Here is a 19594-nt window from a genome sequence, read left to right on the forward strand (position 1 = left end):
CACTGAGGACCTTCGTCTTATTTCTTCCAGAGAATTTACACTTGTGTGAAGCAGTCTCTGCTCAATGTATCCCTCTTCTCCACATCCCCCCCTTTCGCTTACATGGGAGCAGTTTTCTTATATGCTCCAAAGACTCGAATTGCCTAGAAGTATTTCCCATAGATTTTTTTTAACCAGCTAATGGAAAAGTCTGTCGCTGTGAAGGGATCTCTTTCCAAAGGGAGTTGTTTCCATTCTCCTGACACTTTAGGTGCATGGAGACAGGTTCTGGTGCATTTCTCTCAGCTCTGCTGATAAAATACACCTTGTGTATTTTCATTCACACAACCTTCATTTCCATTCTTTTGCAAAATGGTGCAGGTCAGTTTATTAAGAACCTCATTGAGTCCACTTACCCGTGTTTCTGTCAGAACTTTTCCGTCTCATGGAGCAGTTACATATGTCCTTTTACAACAAAATCCTGCAGGCTGGTTTTTATCCTAAGACTCTGGGAAATTAATGGCTGTAGGGGAACTCTCCCTCCTTTAGAAGATTGTTGGGATACACAACCAAAACTTGACTGGATTTCAGAATTTTCCAGCTTTTAAAAGAAATCTCTTATAGATTGGCAGCACAGGTGGAACTTCTGAGCTTCTCACTTAAAAGACATGTCATTGTACTTCCATGGGCTTTTCTTCAAAGCTGTGCTCAGCTCTTCCTTAAAGTAGAACCCTACCAGGAATATTTAAGATATGAAAATTTAACACTATTACCTGGCAACCACTCTACAACAATTGATTCTAGGAAAAATAGTTAAAAATGCTAAATAGTAGTTGAAACAATGATGTCTACTGAAAATTTACCCAGTCACAATGACTCTCCAACCAGAGGTTTATTAATCAGCAAGTGACGATGAGTGACTGTGTGGTGGAGAGAACCTGATCGGGAGCATTTTATCCAAGTGACCAAAGTTAACATCACTAATAATAGGATAACTAGGTGCCATATGTCTCCTCCACTCCGCCAGGAGAAAGACATAATATCATTTTCATTGTGTTTCTGCCAAAAACACACATCCTGAATCTAATTATGAGAAAATACCAGACAAGGCCAAACTGAAAGACATTTTATAAAACAAATGAGCTGTAAGCTTTAAAAGCTCCAGGATCATGAAGCACAAAGGAGGGTTTAAGAAGTGGTCCAGATTAAAAAGCCATGGAAATTAGTCGTATCATGTGATGCAAGTTCTAATGATGAATTCGCCAAAGAATCACTTCGCTGTGAAGGACGCCATTTAGACTATTCAGAATTGTGAATAAAAGCTGTCGATTTAATACTCGAGGTACATTAATGTCAATTTTTTGCATTGATAATTGAGTGGCGTGGCAAGTCAAAGGACCTTATCTGTTAGAAAATAATGCGAAGTGTCTGGAGATAAAGTGGCACACATTCATGAAGTTAAGATAGTGAACGCACTCATAAAGGCCAACACTCATAAGGGGCAACCATGAGTTGTTTCCTCTAGCCCTAGAAGTTTAAAATCATGCTTGACACTAAGACATATAAAACATGCAACCAAAGATACAAATAAATGTAGAAAACCTACAAGAGTCACACACAGCAGACAAGGTCCACTGTCTTCCAGCTCAGGACCAAGCTGGCAACATTTATTTTCTTTGCACTCACCTGGCAATGGCAAAAAAATTTCAGCTCTTGGATTTCAGTTATGACACAAAGAATTTACTACAGAGATGTACACCTTCCATGATTTGTGGCTTTGGAGTGACCTCGAGGGGAATGTTATCACAGATGATCCCATCATTTAGAATGACAGTTGGTCCCTTTATTTTCAGATGTTAGCTAATAACTAAGGAATGGTTTCTTGTTCATACCTCAGGGTCCTTCTTACAAATGCTGTCATGAATCTTCAGAAATGTACACACCTGGGTTCCCAGCTGGAAAACTTGAAATATTTCACCTCCCAGTGATATTGTTGAAGATTTATACAAGACACAAGGCCTGAGAAGATCCTTGGGAAATCATAGTTTTCTAATGTATAGTACATTACAGCTACATACATGCTATTCTTGAATCGATGTGTAGATACAAACTGATGAATTTAAGGTCACTTCCAAAGTAGAGTCAGTATTTACATTCTCCACTTATCTGTTTTGCAGATCCAGCAGATTGGTTCCCCAACATGCTGGATTTTTTAAGTTGATTACAGTAGACCAAAGTAACCTGTTATGTTGAATGCAGTAATACACACACACACACACACACACACACACACACACACACACACACTCCTCTTGTATTGGTCAAATATAGAAATTATTATAAAAATATTATAAAGTCCTCAGTTGATGTATGTATTATTGAGAATAGCTCAAAGAAAACAGAAACCACAGCACAGATTGTCTTGAATGAGAAGGAAAAAAAATGAAGGTCAGAAATTACGAAATGCTATTGTGAAGCCTATTGTGCTAATGAAAAGCTACAAGCTGTGACTACCTGTATAAGACCAGTCCACAATCAAAATTTCTACATGGATGTGGGAGGAGCACAACACACATCGCTCACCGAGGAGATATTGATTGTCAGTACATGCTATGGGGTGGAGAATTGTTTTTCTTTGAATGTGTGGCCACTGCTGGGTTGCTCCTGTACCAGTGAATACTTACACACCAATGCACATTTGGGCAGTACTAATTGGGCTTAGTAGATTGTTAAAAAAAAATAAAGCAAAAAAACAAAAACAAAAACGATGAAATTGGGAGAACACTATTAGAAAAATATATCATGAGTAATAGGTATAAAATGACCATAATTCGTTGTACACAGATATAAAATTCTCTATAATTAAAAGAAAAAAAATTTCAAGATCTTAATAGTGATATTTATAAAGCAAGTAATATGTGAGACACTTAAAATAACCATCCACACAGTCTATTGCCGTCACGATAGCTACAAATATTTGAACTCATAGTACCTACAGTATACATACAGACATAATTTATCAGAATTTCCAACCATGTATTTTGTAATTATATTTTGACAAACCTAATTGTATGCTTGATTTATCTAGCATTTACTCAGTAGAGGTCTAAAAATCTTAAAATAATACTGAATATTGCAACTTTAAAAGATACACAAAAGGCTATCACAAACAGTTTATCCAGGCAATGTAACTGTATGGAGATTTATTTTCTAAATTGAATTACACTTTTGTCCACAATATCTATTATGAATTCATAAGGACAACTAATAAGTATGCCATTTCATGGCTTAGGAGATGAACTCAATAAGTACCAAAAGGTAATCTGAATGGCTATACTGTTGCTTCTGACATAAGAGCAATATAAGATTTTGGGTTTTAATAACATATCTATTTAGCTTTATTTTATGTGTCTGATTAGATATATGCATGTTCCTTCAGAGTGTAGAAGAGGGCTGTGGATATCCTGAAACTGGGTGTTGGTAACAGAATACATCTCTTCTGCAAGAGCAATGAGTCTCCCAGGCTTTGCGCCATCTCCCCAGCCCCCACATTTTGTTCTTTAACCTGCGCTTACTTCCAGGTTAAATTCGCCTCAAGTGTGTTTGCAACCAGCAAGAAAAAAATGTAGGAGGAAGTAACTGTGGCCTTGCTGATGCCCATTAACTACCTATTGACTCAGGATTCTGCACACTGGTCCAGACAATATATCAGAAGTCAGTTGCCATTCTGATTTTGAGATACCTAGGTCATCTTTTTGTTTACTTATTTACTGTATATTGAACTACTTGTTCATTGAATTTAGTGTGATAATACACATCTTATAGTGTTTCTGTTTTTATCTACAGCTTTACTAATTTTGGCATTCCTGAGACATCTGCTATGCTGTTTCTTGGCATACCAGATCTAGGATAGAACTTATACCATTGGATATCCTAGTTCTCAAAACACTTGACATGACTTGGATCCACAAACTGGCTACTAGTCTGTGCAGAATGCACACAGCAGGAGAAGAAACCGTTAGTCACCAACACTGAGTCAACTACTCATATATGTACATGTATAAGTACATATAAGCATATATTGTCATCCTGAAAAATGCCATTCAGCGATTGTGTCATTGTTTGGACATCATAGTATATTTGTATGAGCTTATTCCTCTTCATCATTTAACTTGACTTCTTGATATGAACAAGAGGACAAAGTAAACATTAGGTGTATGGGTCTAAAGTCAGGATAACATAGCTCACTGCTTTGTATAAGTAAAATTTTTGCGTAAGTAAAAAAGAATATATTGTAAAATGACAGTCATAGATACAGTATATAAGTAGATGAATTAGTAACAGCATTAACAGTATCATACATTATGTGCTGTGCAGAATTGCTCTCTATACTTACAGGCTTGATAGCATGAAACGTTTGTGACACATCACCATAAACACTTAAGTAATGAATTATTCTGCAGTATTATTGCAGCGACATCATTCCTTGATAGAAATATCTCAGTTCTGTTATAGCTTTAGACTAAAGCTGTCTTATATGTTTAGAATCTCTGTTTCTCTCTCTCTCTCTCTCTCTCTCTCTCTCTCTCTCTCTCTCTCTCTCTCTCTTTCCCTTCTTTCCCTCCTGCCCCTGTTACTACTCTATTTCTAAAGAAAATTGACTAATATAATAGTATATTTCTCATTTCACTTAGTAGTATATATTGGTTTCCTCGTGTCTTTTTTTTTTCTTTTTTTTCGGAGCTGGGGACCGAACCCAGGGCCTTGTGCTTGCTAGGCAAGCGCTCTACCACTGAGCTAAATCCCCAGCCACTCCTCATGTCTTTTTATGAAATGATATTTACTATTTTAAATTCCTAGGTAATGTGGGTATACCACAGTCTGTTTATCACCATCATTAACAATTATGTTAGGATGCATCAGGGACAGCTCAGGACATATGAAGAAGCATTCCTTGGAAGAATTGACACACGTGTCACAGAGACAGGGAAGTCCCATCATAGAAGAGTCCCACAGAGAGAGAGAGAGAACCACAAGTTTGTCGGAGATCATGTCAAGATGGGTCACATCCCGACAAACTAATGATGCAGATGCTTGTCCCAGGACAGAATCAGGATTGTCCATGTTTCTTACTTGTTCTTATCTTAGAGACTGACGTTTCTGAAGGTGGAGTTCTCCCAGAGGGCTAGGAAAGGAGAGGGGAGAAAACGTTTCCTGTCCTGCACGGTAGTACAGGCATGTATACATTTCTCATAAACGCTATGCTTTGGGCTTTATTTTACCTAGTTTAAAAATTGTTTCCTTCAAGTGTTAGGTATGTAGCAGCAAGTGACTCTCATGAACCAGGGTTTAAATCTTGCAGTCACGTATTCATTATAACCTGTCTTGTGTTATGTATACAGACAGCAACTGTCTGTCATGCACTGGAGTTTAAATCTTTCATTCATATGTTTATTACAAACTGTGTCATCGATTATTATTTCTCCTTCCTTCCCTGGTTTTATTTATTTTAGCTTTATTAAGAATATTCAATGTTCCATTATCCATGCTTTATGGACTCATTATATTTTTATATTTTTTAAAAATTGCTTATTTTCCTTTAGCTTAGAGTGCCTAAACTTTGCATCCTTATTTCAAACTTTAGGGAAAGTCAACTATGTAAGGATGTCACAAACACCCCCATTTTCGCATTCATGTTACCTACCCAATTTCCATAGAATTTATTTCTCTATTATAAGCACTACACCAAATCAATAATTTTTTACTTTTAAAACTCCATAATAATTTAAGAAAAAATCTGTTCTTACAGACAGTGTATTATATATTCTAGCACTCCTTTTCAATATGTCAGACAATCCTTATGTATCTCCAGGAAGAAGCCCAGTGCACTGCCTGCTCTTGTGTTGTCTCTGCAGAAGATGCTCCCAGATTCTTTCATTTTGATTTAAAATTATTGACACTCTCAGGTCTCCTCTAAGCTGTATGAGGAAGAAGTATCCTGACAAAACTAAAACATTCAAACTCGACACCTTCAGGCCCTATAGCTAATAGCTAAGGAGCAGAATTCACTTTTTGAAATAGAAAAGTATGTGTGTGTGTGTGTGTGTGTGTGTTTATGTATAATGTGTTTGTGCACTCATAGTGTTTGCGTGTGTGCCTGTACTCATGTGCACAAATACTGGAGATCATGTCAGATGTCTTCCTGCATCCATCACTGCGTTACTTTTTTAGACAAAGACCCTTTCTTCAAACTCAGAGATTATCCATTGGCTAGGTTGGATCTTAAGCGAGCTCTGGGAATCCACCTGTCTCCCTGACCTCACCAGTTCAAAGGTTATAAAGCCACCTCAATGTCCATTCAACATTTCACCTGAGTGCTGGGGAATCTGGACGCTGTACCAGATGAGCCGTCTCCTCAACCTTCTGTGGAGTTGAAATAAAAGGTTCCAGGGCAGTTGGAATCCTACAGTTTGGAAACAGGTCACAGACCTAAAATTTAACTAGGTTGAAACATTTACAGCCAATAACCTTTCATTTTGGCGACTATTACTATAATTCTCACGGTAGATTAATGTTGTAAAGTAATATTTCAGTATCTTAGATTTATGTAGTGCTTTTCCCTGAAATCTTTGAGCTATCAAGGGTACATGTCATCCCAACAGAGAATATAATCAGAGGAGATTCATGTATTTCAAATACCACACAAAGAGGTTTATTGCTAAAATAATAGTAATAATCCCGGACATATTTATTATGCTTTTTGAGGAAAGGGTATATTTTCATTCTGGCAGCTGGAGCTTGGATATAAATGGCCAGTGGTTATATAACTATCAGCAAGATCCTTACATGCTTGAAATATTAATATTTAAATTATAAACAGAACAATCATAATAACATTTATATTGATACTGAGACTGCTTATAAATCCATATAGAAAAATTTGTCATGCTAACTCTGGAAAAGTTTCTCATCTAGTTTTACTTTCTTTCTAAACATTCCTCGTATTAGCAGTGCAAGAAGGACTTTCTTAGCGTCAGAACTAAATCTTAAACCTCATTTGCTATGTAAGCTAATCTTTGGCTTTGTTGCTTGTTTAATCCCTTTTGTTGTTTTGGGTATGGTATGTGTCTATGTGTGTGTTTAACTAAAGCAAGGCTACATCAAAACTAGTAGCAGAAAACTTTCATAATGATTTCTAAATTGTTGTATAGCATAAAAGCTTTAAGAAGCTTTTGGTCTTATCCTAGGTGCAAAGGAATTTTAATTCAACCGCATGGCTATTCTGGCAAGGGATCGCATTCAAAGATTACAGTGTCATCTGGTTGGAATATAAACAGGCCCTTACTACACACTTTTAACTCCTAACAATGAAGGTAAGTTTGGTTTAGAGGAAGAAGCAGCTATTTTGAAAGTGACCTCTAATTAAAAGCAAAGTGATTTAAATAAGAGAAATACTTGACAGAATGAGTCAGAGATAGGATTGGTCCAACTGATACAAGAATAGCAGAAAAAGAAAGATGACTTAAGAGTAGGAGAGTGAAAAAAGTGTAATGTGGTGTGCTGTTTGTGGTGTGTGATAATGTGGTGTGTGTGTGTGTGTGTGTGTGTGTGTGTGTGACATTTTTAACCAGGAAAGCTTTACAGAGACAGGTTACTGAGATAATAAGCTAGACAGAGGTGAAGCTATAATTAGTCAGAAAATGAGGATCAAAAAGATTAGAACAGATTCTCAAAGTCAGTCTGAGTCCAGACACAGCAATTCAGTCAGAACTCAAGAGAAACTTGGTTGAGTTCAGTGAGCTTGGATGATTACATTGTGCAGAGGCTACAAGCTTCCAGGCCTAGGCCTAAGGGTAGTTAGAAGACAGAAGGAAATGCCCTGGGTACAGCTCTCATCTCATCACTTCATCTGAGGAAATAAAAGCTACGTTTACACATAAGTCCGTGGGATATCGAATCTCAGGTATTTGGTCACCCAAACAGTGTCCAATATGTGTCCCATCTTATGGACTAGACCTTGAGTCAAATTCAATATTGGTTGGTTGCTCTTAGAAGATTTTTGTCTCAAAGTTGTGGGATTTTTGTTTTGTTTTGTTTCATTTTTAATTATATAAGTCATTCATATGTTTGGTTAGTTACTCTAAGAAATTTTATACTATTTCAGATTGTGAGAAGGTTTGTTTCCCTGATTTCATTCTAAGTACATTTGTCATTCCTCTATAGGAGGGCTACAAGGATTTTTTATGAGCTAATTTTGTATTCAGGTAAAGATTATCAGCTATAAAAGTTTCCTGGCAGAATTCTTAGGGTCAATTATATATACTATCACATCATCTGCAAATAAACATACCTTTAATTCTTCCTTTCCAGTTCAAATCCCCTTGATCTTGAGTGGTCTTATTGCTCTAAGATTTCAAGTACTATATTGAATAGGTATGGAAAGATGGACAGCTTTGTCTTGTTACTGGTTTGAATAAAATTGCTTTGAGTTTCTCTCCATTTAGGTTGATGTTGGCTATGGGCTTGCTGTAAACCGCCTGTATTATGTTGGGGCATGCCCTCTGTAACCCTAATCTTCCTAGGACTTTTATCTTGAAGGGGTATTTGATTTTGTCAAAGGCTTTTTATACATCTAATGAGATGATTACATGGTTTATGTCTTTAAGCTTGTTATTGTTACTCTTCTACTGAAATGAATACTAAGAACATTCAGATATACTCACAGATTTGTGACTTACTCAGCCATCATCAGAGAAACGTTCTTCTGCAGAAGACGAGAACAAATACAAAGATAGCCCAACAATATGCAGCAACTGAGAGACCTTTGAACACTCAACCTTAAACTGAATGTCCATCAAATATCCTTGTGGCTCTGAGAGCCCTGCAGAAGTGGAGACAGAGAGAGTGTAAGAGCAAGAGGGGATGAGGGACATAAAGAAGGCAAAAGCATGGAAATCTTTAGGACAGACACATCCATGAGCTCAGAGACTAAAGCAGTGACAGGGCCCGCAGTAGATAAAGTCCTAAAGCCGAAAGAAGTGGATACGCACTCTCACCGGCAACCCAGAAGTCATCTCCAATAGATCAATACATACAAATGAAAGTTTATTTCCTACGAGGGAGTCTAATTGGAGAAACACATTATTTTGATGGGTAACATGAATGTCCAGCAATAGATGGTCAACCAAAAATGAATTCAAGGGAATCTTTATAGTTTGTCTCATAAGGTTGTGGTGTCAGATATAGATATGTATATATGTATTTATAATATGTATAACAAAGTATGCATGTATTTTTCCTTTTTTCCCTTACAGGTCCTTTGTACACATGCACACACATATGCACACACACACATGCGCACACACGCACACACACGCACACACACGCTCACATACACACACACATAATTTTATTTATATATAATTGTGTTTTCCCCTTTTTTTACCTTTCAGGCCCTTTGCATGGAGATATATATATATATATATATATATATATATATATCATTCAGTCTAGCATCTTTCAGTACAGCATTTCTATGGGATTCCTGAGTGTGTAAATGAGAGGATCTGTGTTTATGTCTGCTTCTTGTGTCTTTTCGTGGGCTCCTTTACCTCTGGGTTTTGTATTATTCTGGCATGTTACTTTTTATTCTATGATTATTATCACCTAGAAATCCCTTTGTTTTCTAATGAGAAACAGAAAGGGTGGATTGAGATGGGAGGAGAGATCAGGAGGAAATGGGAAGAGGAGCGAGAGGGGGGAAGCTGTAATGAGGATATATTATATAGAAAAAAATCACTTTTCAATAAATTAAAAACAACTTTCTAGGAAAGTTAAGAAAAAGCGTTAAGCAATAACACTTGTCTGCCTACATAGATACAATAATTATATTGGATGGGTTCTGTCTCACCACTGAACTGAAGCATGAATGTTCTAAATTTAGATTTTTAGTCTCATGTGTAAGTCATAGCTGTTACTATTAAACCAGCCACTGAAATAGTTGATTTTCCATGACAATGTAGGTGGAAAAAAAGGAGTATATTTCATTTATTGTTTCATTTTTGTTATATTTAATTATTAAGATGCATTTGTTAAAATCAGATATAATGATGAGAAGGAAGACATTCTGGAGAGCAAGCTAACTTTTCAATATTTTTCTGAGACAAAATTGACACTTCAAGAATGAAGGCAGATTTCATTCGCATAGCCTGTAGTTGATTTTCTGCAAGTCTTTGTAAAGGACTTATTTCGAAGTTAAGGGTGTATAGAGATGCCTAAAACTTCCAGATACCAACTTTCATTTTTCCTGACCTTGTATCTACTCTGAATACAGATGCTGTAGACAGGCAGAGAAGATTGCAGATGACCTTGTCTTCTGCAGTTGTTGTTGTTGATGTTGTTGTTGTTGTTTGTATGATGTCGTGTATGAATAATACAGTGATAGGGATAATATCCAATACATTGTTACTTTGAGTATAGATTCTGCTAAGGGTCCAGCCTTAATTACATGCACTGTTTCTATTCATAATTGATAATCAGTAGAACCGTGGTTACTATGACAACAGACGAGATACAGATGATATTGAGCAAATATCTACATGAAATAATATTAAAAATAAAAAGTTTAGAAGAAAACATTGATAAGCAATGTAATCGGTCATATTTTAAGCATTGAAGAATTTAGAGATTAGATTTTTATTTCAGTGCTATGGATCACGTTTTAAAAACAATTACCAGTAGATTTGACAATGAGGACTCTAAGATATAAACGCATAGCTTAATTTTTAACCATCATGCATGAAAACAAAAATGAAAAATATATACATAAAATGTAGGATCTCTAATAATATGTATGTAAAAAATTCACTTTAGATTTATTTACAAAGTATGAGGAAATGTCAAGAGAATGTCATGTTAAATAAACCATGAAAGAAACTAAAACCATTATAAAAGAAGCATCCAGGCTAATAGAATTTCACTTTTCTGGGAAGTAGGCAGTTTTCCATTTCCTACTTCGGCTATCTCTTATCAAATAAACTACAGTCAAAATCATTTGGAAAAAAAGGAAAAACTCCAATACTCATCCTTGTTTAGTAATCTTCAGCTAAACTGAGTAAAACTTCAACAGTACTTATCAATAATCCTTTATAAAATATTTGGATTATAAATTAACATCCATGCCAGCACGAACAACTCATTTAGTTTCAAGAGCATCGGTTCATATAACTCATCATGTAAATGACATAATACGAGCCCATATTACTTTCATTCGACAGATTATAGCCAGACATCATATACTCACCCTAAGGAATCCATCAGGGGCACAATGAACATACTACATCATGACAGAGGATTCTTAGCAAGCTTAAAGGATGGTCTCTCTCTCTCTCTCTCTCTCTCTCTCTCTCTCTCTCTCTCTCTCTCTCTCTCTCTCTCCTTGTACATCACATTGTACTCTTACCATAGAAGCCTTCATGGACAAAGTCAAGGCTACTGACTCCTCCCTCTGGTAACTTGACAGGTGAGCTTTTCTTGTCCACATACTGTATGTTTGTGCATTTCTTACACTGCTTGTTTCCTCCTGCAGCAAGAAACTCATGAGAAACCCACCCCCATTCTTTTCTCTGGCATCACTTGACAATGGGAGGACATAAACCAACCTTCCAGCCTATCGGCAAAGTAGCATCAAAAATGCTAAAACCTATGTCCAATACCTGCTTCAGCTGTTAAGGAGACTTTCCTTCCCTCTTACTAACATCCAGGAAATTGTCAGCTCATTAGACTCATTCTAGTCACACGAGATCAAGTTCTGAATGTTCCGTCCAAGCAAATGAAAAGGAAGGATGGCAATTAACAGAGAAGCAATATGAATTATTACTATATTCAGATAAAATGACGGTGACCAAGAAGCAAGAACAAATTGTTCAGAACTATGTAGAATGTGCACAAAACTGACTACATCAAATATAGAAAACCCAATAAATTTCATACATACTTTAAGTAATCATTTAGAAAAGGTAATAAAAACAATTTAACAAAATCTGTAAACATCTTGGGGTAGAGCTCAATTTAAAATGCAGTTAGTTACACCTAGATATCAATGGAAACCTGATTCCAGATTCCTGAGGAGGGTGAGGCCATGACTGCTCCTATAAAACGATGCAGTATATACATGTAACACATGTTCGTCTCGTGAACTTTAGGCTATAGCTAGACTACTTACAGAATTTAAAACAATGTATAGATTGTGTACGTAGTTGTTATAGTCTACTGCTTAGGAAATAATTTGAAGGAAAAGCAGCCTCTATGTGTTCAACATGTATAGAATTATATTCTTGTAGATAGCCAAGCTACAGTTCAATGAACACACAGATACTATTGAGAGTTTATGTGCGGTACATATATACATGCATTACAAGAAAGCATACTATTGAATTTATGATTATATAATGTCTATATGCAAATTTAGAGGTTACCTAAGATAACCCCACTCAAATACTTACTAAAATATAGAAACATACCATGTGTCATAACTGATGGACTCAGACTCTTCAAACAAAACCAAACAAGAACCCTCTTCATTGATTCTTTATGTGTTTCACATCCTGTACCCCAATTTCACTATCTGCCCTGTCCCCACCTTTTGCCCTTGCAACCTTCCAAAAAAATCTTGACAGAGAATCTGTTGTGTGTCGTGGTATATCCCACATTACAGACTGTTGTCCAAACACTTTTACTTGCAAATGTTCATTTCAATGAGTCATTGGTCCGGTTCAAGGCCACCAGCTCCTTTTACACTATTAATATTAGAACCTCACCTGGTTTGCTCTTGGATTTCCTGTTGCTATACTGTGTCTTAGAGGTCCTGAAGCTATGGATTTGCAGGATCAGACCCCTCGCTTTCTGCAAGAGTTCCTAGATGAGACAGATATTATGGTAGGCCAACTCAAAGTCCTGGATTGGCCTGGCTGTAGTTGAACTGATCAGCCCAACAACTCTACCTCACTCATGCCCTCTGGAGCCGCCTCTAACATACCACTCTCCCCAAATACTGCAGGCTGTGAGGAGTAGGGCCCGCTCTCCTGCCCTTCCCAGGCTAGGGCGCAGGACCAGCTCTTCTCAGTTTACACCTTTGGGTCCTACTCTCCAATGCAACAACTGTGTTCATGAGGGGCAGGCTAGCCAACAGCACCATCACCAGGGACAACTCTACTGTTCTCCCCGTGGGAAGTGCGAGGTTACGCTGCCAAGTGAGTGAGGCAGCAGGCTACAGGTAGGACCAGTTCTCCGACCTGATGCAAGTAGCTAGAGAGTGGTGGGGGTAGGAAGGACCATCTGTCCCATGTTCAGGCCATGCAGAAGCCAGTGAGGGGTGGGGCCAGCTCCGCACAGCCCTTAGACGTCAACACAACCCCAGGCTGCAGCCCAGACCAGGTCTTTGCGGGTAACATGTACCATGGGCATTGATACAGGTACTGGTGCTGCAGGGCCACAGACCCAGACGTGGTCCTTGACCACTGGAGCCAGGACCTTGCCATTGTTGTCTCAGGTGGCAGCCAGGGTGCTCTGGACCAGGCTGTCCCTCACTACCATTGGGTCTCCAGATCTGCCAGTCTCCATTACCCACACAATGTTCTTTCTATCATTTCTCCACCGCTTTCTCACCTCAGTGCTCAGACCTGTGGGTGTCTTCTGCCCCACCCTTGCAGAGTGGTTGTGGGCAGAGATTGTCTCGGGTCTCACTTAGATCCTTAGTGGTTCCTCTCATCCTTTTAAAAAAACCTTGTTAGAAAATATTTCGAGCTAAATAACAAAGTAAGCCAAAGCTATATTTGAAAAGGAAATGTGAAATTTGAAAAAAAAATACTTTCAAGAGAGATTATGATGAAAAACTAATTAAACTACAAGATATACGATAAAAAGTTACTGGCACATAAGCCAATACACACCAATCAAACAAAAGTCAACTGTGCAAAAGAATTTATATATACTAAGCAGACTGTACAGGATTGTAAAGCAGCAATACTACTAAAATTATTTTTTCTCCATTAGAATGGCTACAATGCTCACCCTTCACAGTTAGCTTCCTTGGCTTTGTATTGTCCTGCCTCTCATCTACCTGTTGTCTTCTTAGGATCTCTTTCAGTGTAGTGTGACATTTCAACGACCGGAGCTCATTTGTCATTCATCATCTGATTAGCATTTGGATTCAGTGGTTTAGCCCAACTTTTTTTTTTCTCTCTTTTTTTTTTATTATTATTAACTTGAGTATTTCTTATATACATTTCGAGTGTTATTCCCTTTCCCGGTTTCCGGGCAAACATCCCCCTCCCCCCTCCCCCCTCCCCTTCCTTATGGGTGTTCCCCTCCCAACCCTCCCCCCATTGCCGCCCTCCCCCCATAGACTAGTTCACTGGGGGTTCAGTCTTAGCAGGACCCAGGGCTTCCCCTTCCACTGGTGCTCTTACTAGGATATTCATTGCTACCTATGGGGTCAGAGTCCAGGGTCAGTCCATGTATAGTCTTTAGGTAGTGGCTTAGTCCCTGGAAGCTCTGGTTGCTTGACATTGTTGTACTTTTGGGGTCTCGAGCCCCTTCAAACTCTTCCAGTTCTTTCTCTGATTCCTTCAATAGGGGACCTATTCTCAGTTCAGATGTTTGCTGCTGGCATTCGCCTCTGTATTTGCTGTATTCTGGCTGTGTCTCTCAGGAGAGATCTACATCCGGCTCCTGTCGGTCTGCACTTCTTTGCTTCATCCATCTTGTCTAATTGGGTGGCTGAATATGTATGGGCCACATGTGGGGCAGGCTCTGAATGGGTGTTCCTTCAGTCTCTGTTTTAATCTTTGCCTCTCCCTTCCCTGCCAAGGGTATTCTTTTTCCTCATTTAAAGAAGGAGTGAAGCATTCACATTTTGATCATCCGTCTTGAGTTTCGTTTGTTCTAGGGATCTAGGGTAATTCAAGCATTTGGGCTAATAGCCACTTATCAATGAGTGCATACCATGTATGTCTTTCTGTGATTGGGTTAGCTCACTCAGGATGATATTTTCCAGTTCCAACCATTTGCCTACGAATTTCATAAACTCGTTGTTTTTGATAGCTGAGTAATATTCCATTGTGTAGATGTACCACATTTTCTGTATCCATTCCTCTGTTGAAGGGCATCTGGGTTCTTTCCAGTTTCTGGCTATTATAAATAAGGCTGCGATGAACATCGTGGAGCACGTGTCTCTTTTATATGTTGAGGCATCTTTTGGGTATATGCCCAAGAGAGGTATAGCTGGATCCTCAGGCAGTTCAATGTCCAATTTTCTGAGGAACCTCCAGACTGATTTCCAGAATGGTTTTACCAGTCTGCAATCCCACCAACAATGGAGGAGTGTTCCTCTTTCTCCACATCCTCGCCAGCATCTGCTGTCACCTGAGTTTTTGATCTTAGGCAATCGCACTGGTGTGAGGTGAAATCTCAGGGTTGTTTTGATTTGCATTTCCCTTATGACTAGAGATGTTGAACATTTCTTTAGGTGTTTCTCAGCCATTTGGCATTCCTCAGCTGTGAATTCTTTGTTTAGCTCTGAACCCCATTTTTTAATAGGGTTATTTGTTTCCCTGCGGTCTAACTTCTTGAGTTCTTTGTATATTTTGGATATAAGGCCTCTATCTGTTGTAGGATTGGTAAAGATCTTTTCCCAATCTGTTGGTTGCCGTTTTGTCCTAACCACAGTGTCCTTTGCCTTACAGAAGCTTTGCAGTTTTATGAGATCCCATTTGTCGATTCTTGATCTTAGAGCATAAGCCATTGGTGTTTTGTTCAGGAAATTTTTTCCAGTGCCCATGTGTTCCAGATGCTTCCCTAGTTTTTCTTCTATTAGTTTGAGTGTGTCTGGTTTGATGTGGAGGTCCTTGATCCACTTGGACTTAAGCTTTGTACAGGGTGATAAGCATGGATCGATCTGCATTCTTCTACATGTTGCCCTCCAGTTGAACCAGCACCATTTGCTGAAAATGCTATCTTTTTTCCATTGGATGGTTTTGGCTCCTTTGTCAAAAATCAAGTGACCATAGGTGTGTGGGTTCATTTCTGGGTCTTCAATTCTATTCCATTGGTCTATCTGTCTGTCTCTGTACCAATACCATGCAGTTTTTATCACTATTGCTCTGTAATACTGCTTGAGTTCAGGGATAGTGATTCCCCCTGAAGTCCTTTTATTGTTGAGGATAGCTTTAGCTATCCTGGGTTTTTTGTTATTCCAGATGAATTTGCAAATTGTTCTGTCTAACTCTTTGAAGAATTGGATTGGTATTTTGATGGGGATTGCATTGAATCTGTAGATTGCTTTTGGTAAAATGGCCATTTTTACTATATTAATCCTGCCAATCCATGAGCATGGGAGATCTTTCCATCTTCTGAGGTCTTCTTCAATTTCTTTCCTCAGTGTCTTGAAGTTCTTATTGTACAGATCTTTTACTTGCTTGGTTAAAGTCACACCGAGGTACTTTATATTATTTGGGTCTATTATGAAGGGTGTCGTTTCCCTAATTTCTTTCTCGGCTTGTTTCTCTTTTGTATAGAGGAAGGCAACTGATTTATTTGAGTTAATTTTATACCCAGCCACTTTGCTGAAGTTGTTTATCAGCTTTAGTAGTTCTCTGGTGGGACTTTTGGGATCACTTAAATATACTATCATGTCATCTGCAAATAGTGATATTTTGACCTCTTCTTTTCCGATCTGTATCCCTTTGATCTCCTTTTGTTGTCTGATTGCTCTGGCTAGAACTTCAAGAACTATATTGAATAAGTAGGGAGAGAGTGGGCAGCCTTGTCTAGTCCCTGATTTTAGTGGGATTGCTTCAAGTTTCTCTCCATTTAGTTTAATGTTAGCAACTGGTTTGCTGTATATGGCTTTTACTATGTTTAGGTATGGGCCTTGAATTCCTATTCTTTCCAGGACTTTTATCATGAAGGGGTGTTGAATTTTGTCAAATGCTTTCTCAGCATCTAATGAAATGATCATGTGGTTCTGTTCTTTCAGTTTGTTTATATAATGGATCACGTTGATGGTTTTCCGTATATTAAACCATCCCTGCATGCCTGGGATGAAGCCTACTTGATCATGGTGGATGATTGTTTTGATGTGCTCTTGAATTCGGTTTGCCAGAATTTTATTGAGTATTTTTGCGTCGATATTCATAAGGGAAATTGGTCTGAAGTTCTCTTTCTTTGTTGTGTCTTTGTGTGGTTTAGGTATAAGAGTAATTGTGGCTTCGTAGAAGGAATTCGGTAGGGCTCCATCTGTTTCAATTTTGTGGAATAGTTTGGATAATATTGGTATGAGGTCTTCTATGAAGGTTTGATAGAATTCTGCACTAAACCCGTCTGGACCTGGGCTCTTTTTGGTTGGGAGACCTTTAATGACTGCTTCTATTTCCTTAGGAGTTATGGGGTTGTTTAACTGGTTTATCTGTTCCTGATTTAACTTCGATACCTGGTATCTGTCTAGGAAATTGTCCATTTCCTGAAGATTTTCAAATTTTGTTGAATATAGGTTTTTATAGTAAGATCTGATGATTTTTTGAATTTCCTCTGAATCTGTAGTTATGTATCCCTTTTCATTTCTGATTTTGTTAATTTGGACGCACTCTCTGTGTCCTCTCGTTAGTCTGGCTAAGGGTTTATCTATCTTGTTGATTTTCTCAAAGAACCAACTTTTGGTTCTGTTGATTCTTTCTATGGTCCTTTTTGTTTCTACTTGGTTGATTTCAGCTCTGAGTTTGATTATTTCCTGCCTTCTACTCCTCCTGGGTGTATTTGCTTCTTTTTGTTCTAGAGCTTTTAGGTGTGCTGTCAAGCTGCTGACATATGCTCTTTCCTGTTTCTTTCTGCAGGCACTCAGCGCTATGAGTTTTCCTCTTAGCACAGCTTTCATTGTGTCCCATAAGTTTGAGTATGTTGTATCTTCATTTTCATTAAATTCTAAAAAGTTTTTAATTTCTTTCTTTATTTCTTCCTTGACCAGGTTATCATTGAGTAGAGCATTGTTCAATTTCCACGTATATGTGGGCATTCTTCCCTTATTGTTATTGAAGACCAGTTTTAGGCCGTGGTGGTCCGATAGCACGCATGGGATTATTTCTATCTTTCTGTACCTGTTGAGGCCCGTTTTTTGACCAATTATATGGTCAATTTTGGAGAAAGTACCATGAGGAGCTGAGAAGAAGGTATATCCTTTTGCTTTAGGATAGAATGTTCTATAAATATCCGTTAAGTCCATTTGGCTCATGACTTCTCTTAGTCTGTCTACATCACTGTTTAATTTCTGTTTCCATGATCTGTCCATTGATGAGAGTGGGGTGTTGAAATCTCCCACTATTATTGTGTGAGGTGCAATGTGTGTTTGGAGCTTTAGCAAGGTTTCTTTTACGTATGTAGGTGCCCTTGTATTTGGGGCATAGATATTTAGGATTGAGAGTTCATCTTGGTGGATTTTCCCTTTGATGAATATGAAGTGTCCTTCCTTATCTTTTTTGATGACTTTTAGTTGGAAATTGATTTTATTTGATATTAGAATGGCTACTCCAGCTTGCTTCTTCTGACCATTTGCTTGGAAAGTTGTTTTCCAGCCTTTCACTCTGAGGTAGTGTCTGTCTTTGTCTCTGAGGTGTGTTTCCTGTAGGCAGCAGAATGCAGGGTCCTCGTTGCGTATCCAGTTTGTTAATCTATGTCTTTTTATTGGGGAGTTGAGGCCATTGATATTGAGAGATACTAAGGAATAGTGATTATTGTTTCCCTTTATATTCATATTTGGATGTGAGGTTATGTTTGTGTGCTTTCATTCTCTTTGTTTTGTTGCCAAGACGATTAGTTTCTTGCTTCTTCTAGGGTATAGCTTGCCTCCTTATGTTGGGCTTTACCATTTATTATCCTTTGTAGTGCTGGATTTGTAGAAAGATATTGTGTAAATTTGGTTTTGTCATGGAATATCTTGGTTTCTCCATCAATGTTAATTGAGAGTTTTGCAGGATACAGTAACCTGGGCTGGCATTTGTGTTCTCTTAGGGTCTGTATGACATCAGTCCAGGATCTTCTGGCCTTCATAATTTCTGGCGAGAAGTCTGGTGTGATTCTGATAGGTCTCCCTTTATATGTTACTTGACCTTTTTCCCTTACTGCTTTTAATATTCTTTCTTTATTTTGTGCGTTTGGTGTTTTGACAATTATGTGACGGGAGGTGTTTCTTTTCTGGTCCAATCTATTTGGAGTTCTGTAGGCTTCTTGTATGTCTATGGGTATCTCTTTTTTTAGGTTAGGGAAGTTTTCTTCTATGATTTTGTTGAAGATATTTACTGGTCCTTTGAGCTGGGAGTCTTCACTCTCTTCTATACCTATTATCCTTAGGTTTGATCTTCTCATTGAGTCCTGGATTTCCTGTATGTTTTGGACCAGTAGCTTTTTCCGCTTTACATTATCTTTGACAGTTGAGTCAATGATTTCTATGGAATCTTCTGCTCCTGAGATTCTCTCTTCCATCTCTTGTATTCTGTTGGTGAAGCTTGTATCTACAGCTCCTTGTCTCTTCTTGTGGTTTTCTATATCCAGGGTTGTTTCCATGTGT

Source organism: Rattus norvegicus, chromosome 2 (genome assembly GCF_021556685.1).
Source record: "Rattus norvegicus strain SHRSP/BbbUtx chromosome 2, alternate assembly SHRSP_T2T, whole genome shotgun sequence".
NCBI lineage: Eukaryota > Metazoa > Chordata > Mammalia > Rodentia > Muridae > Rattus > Rattus norvegicus.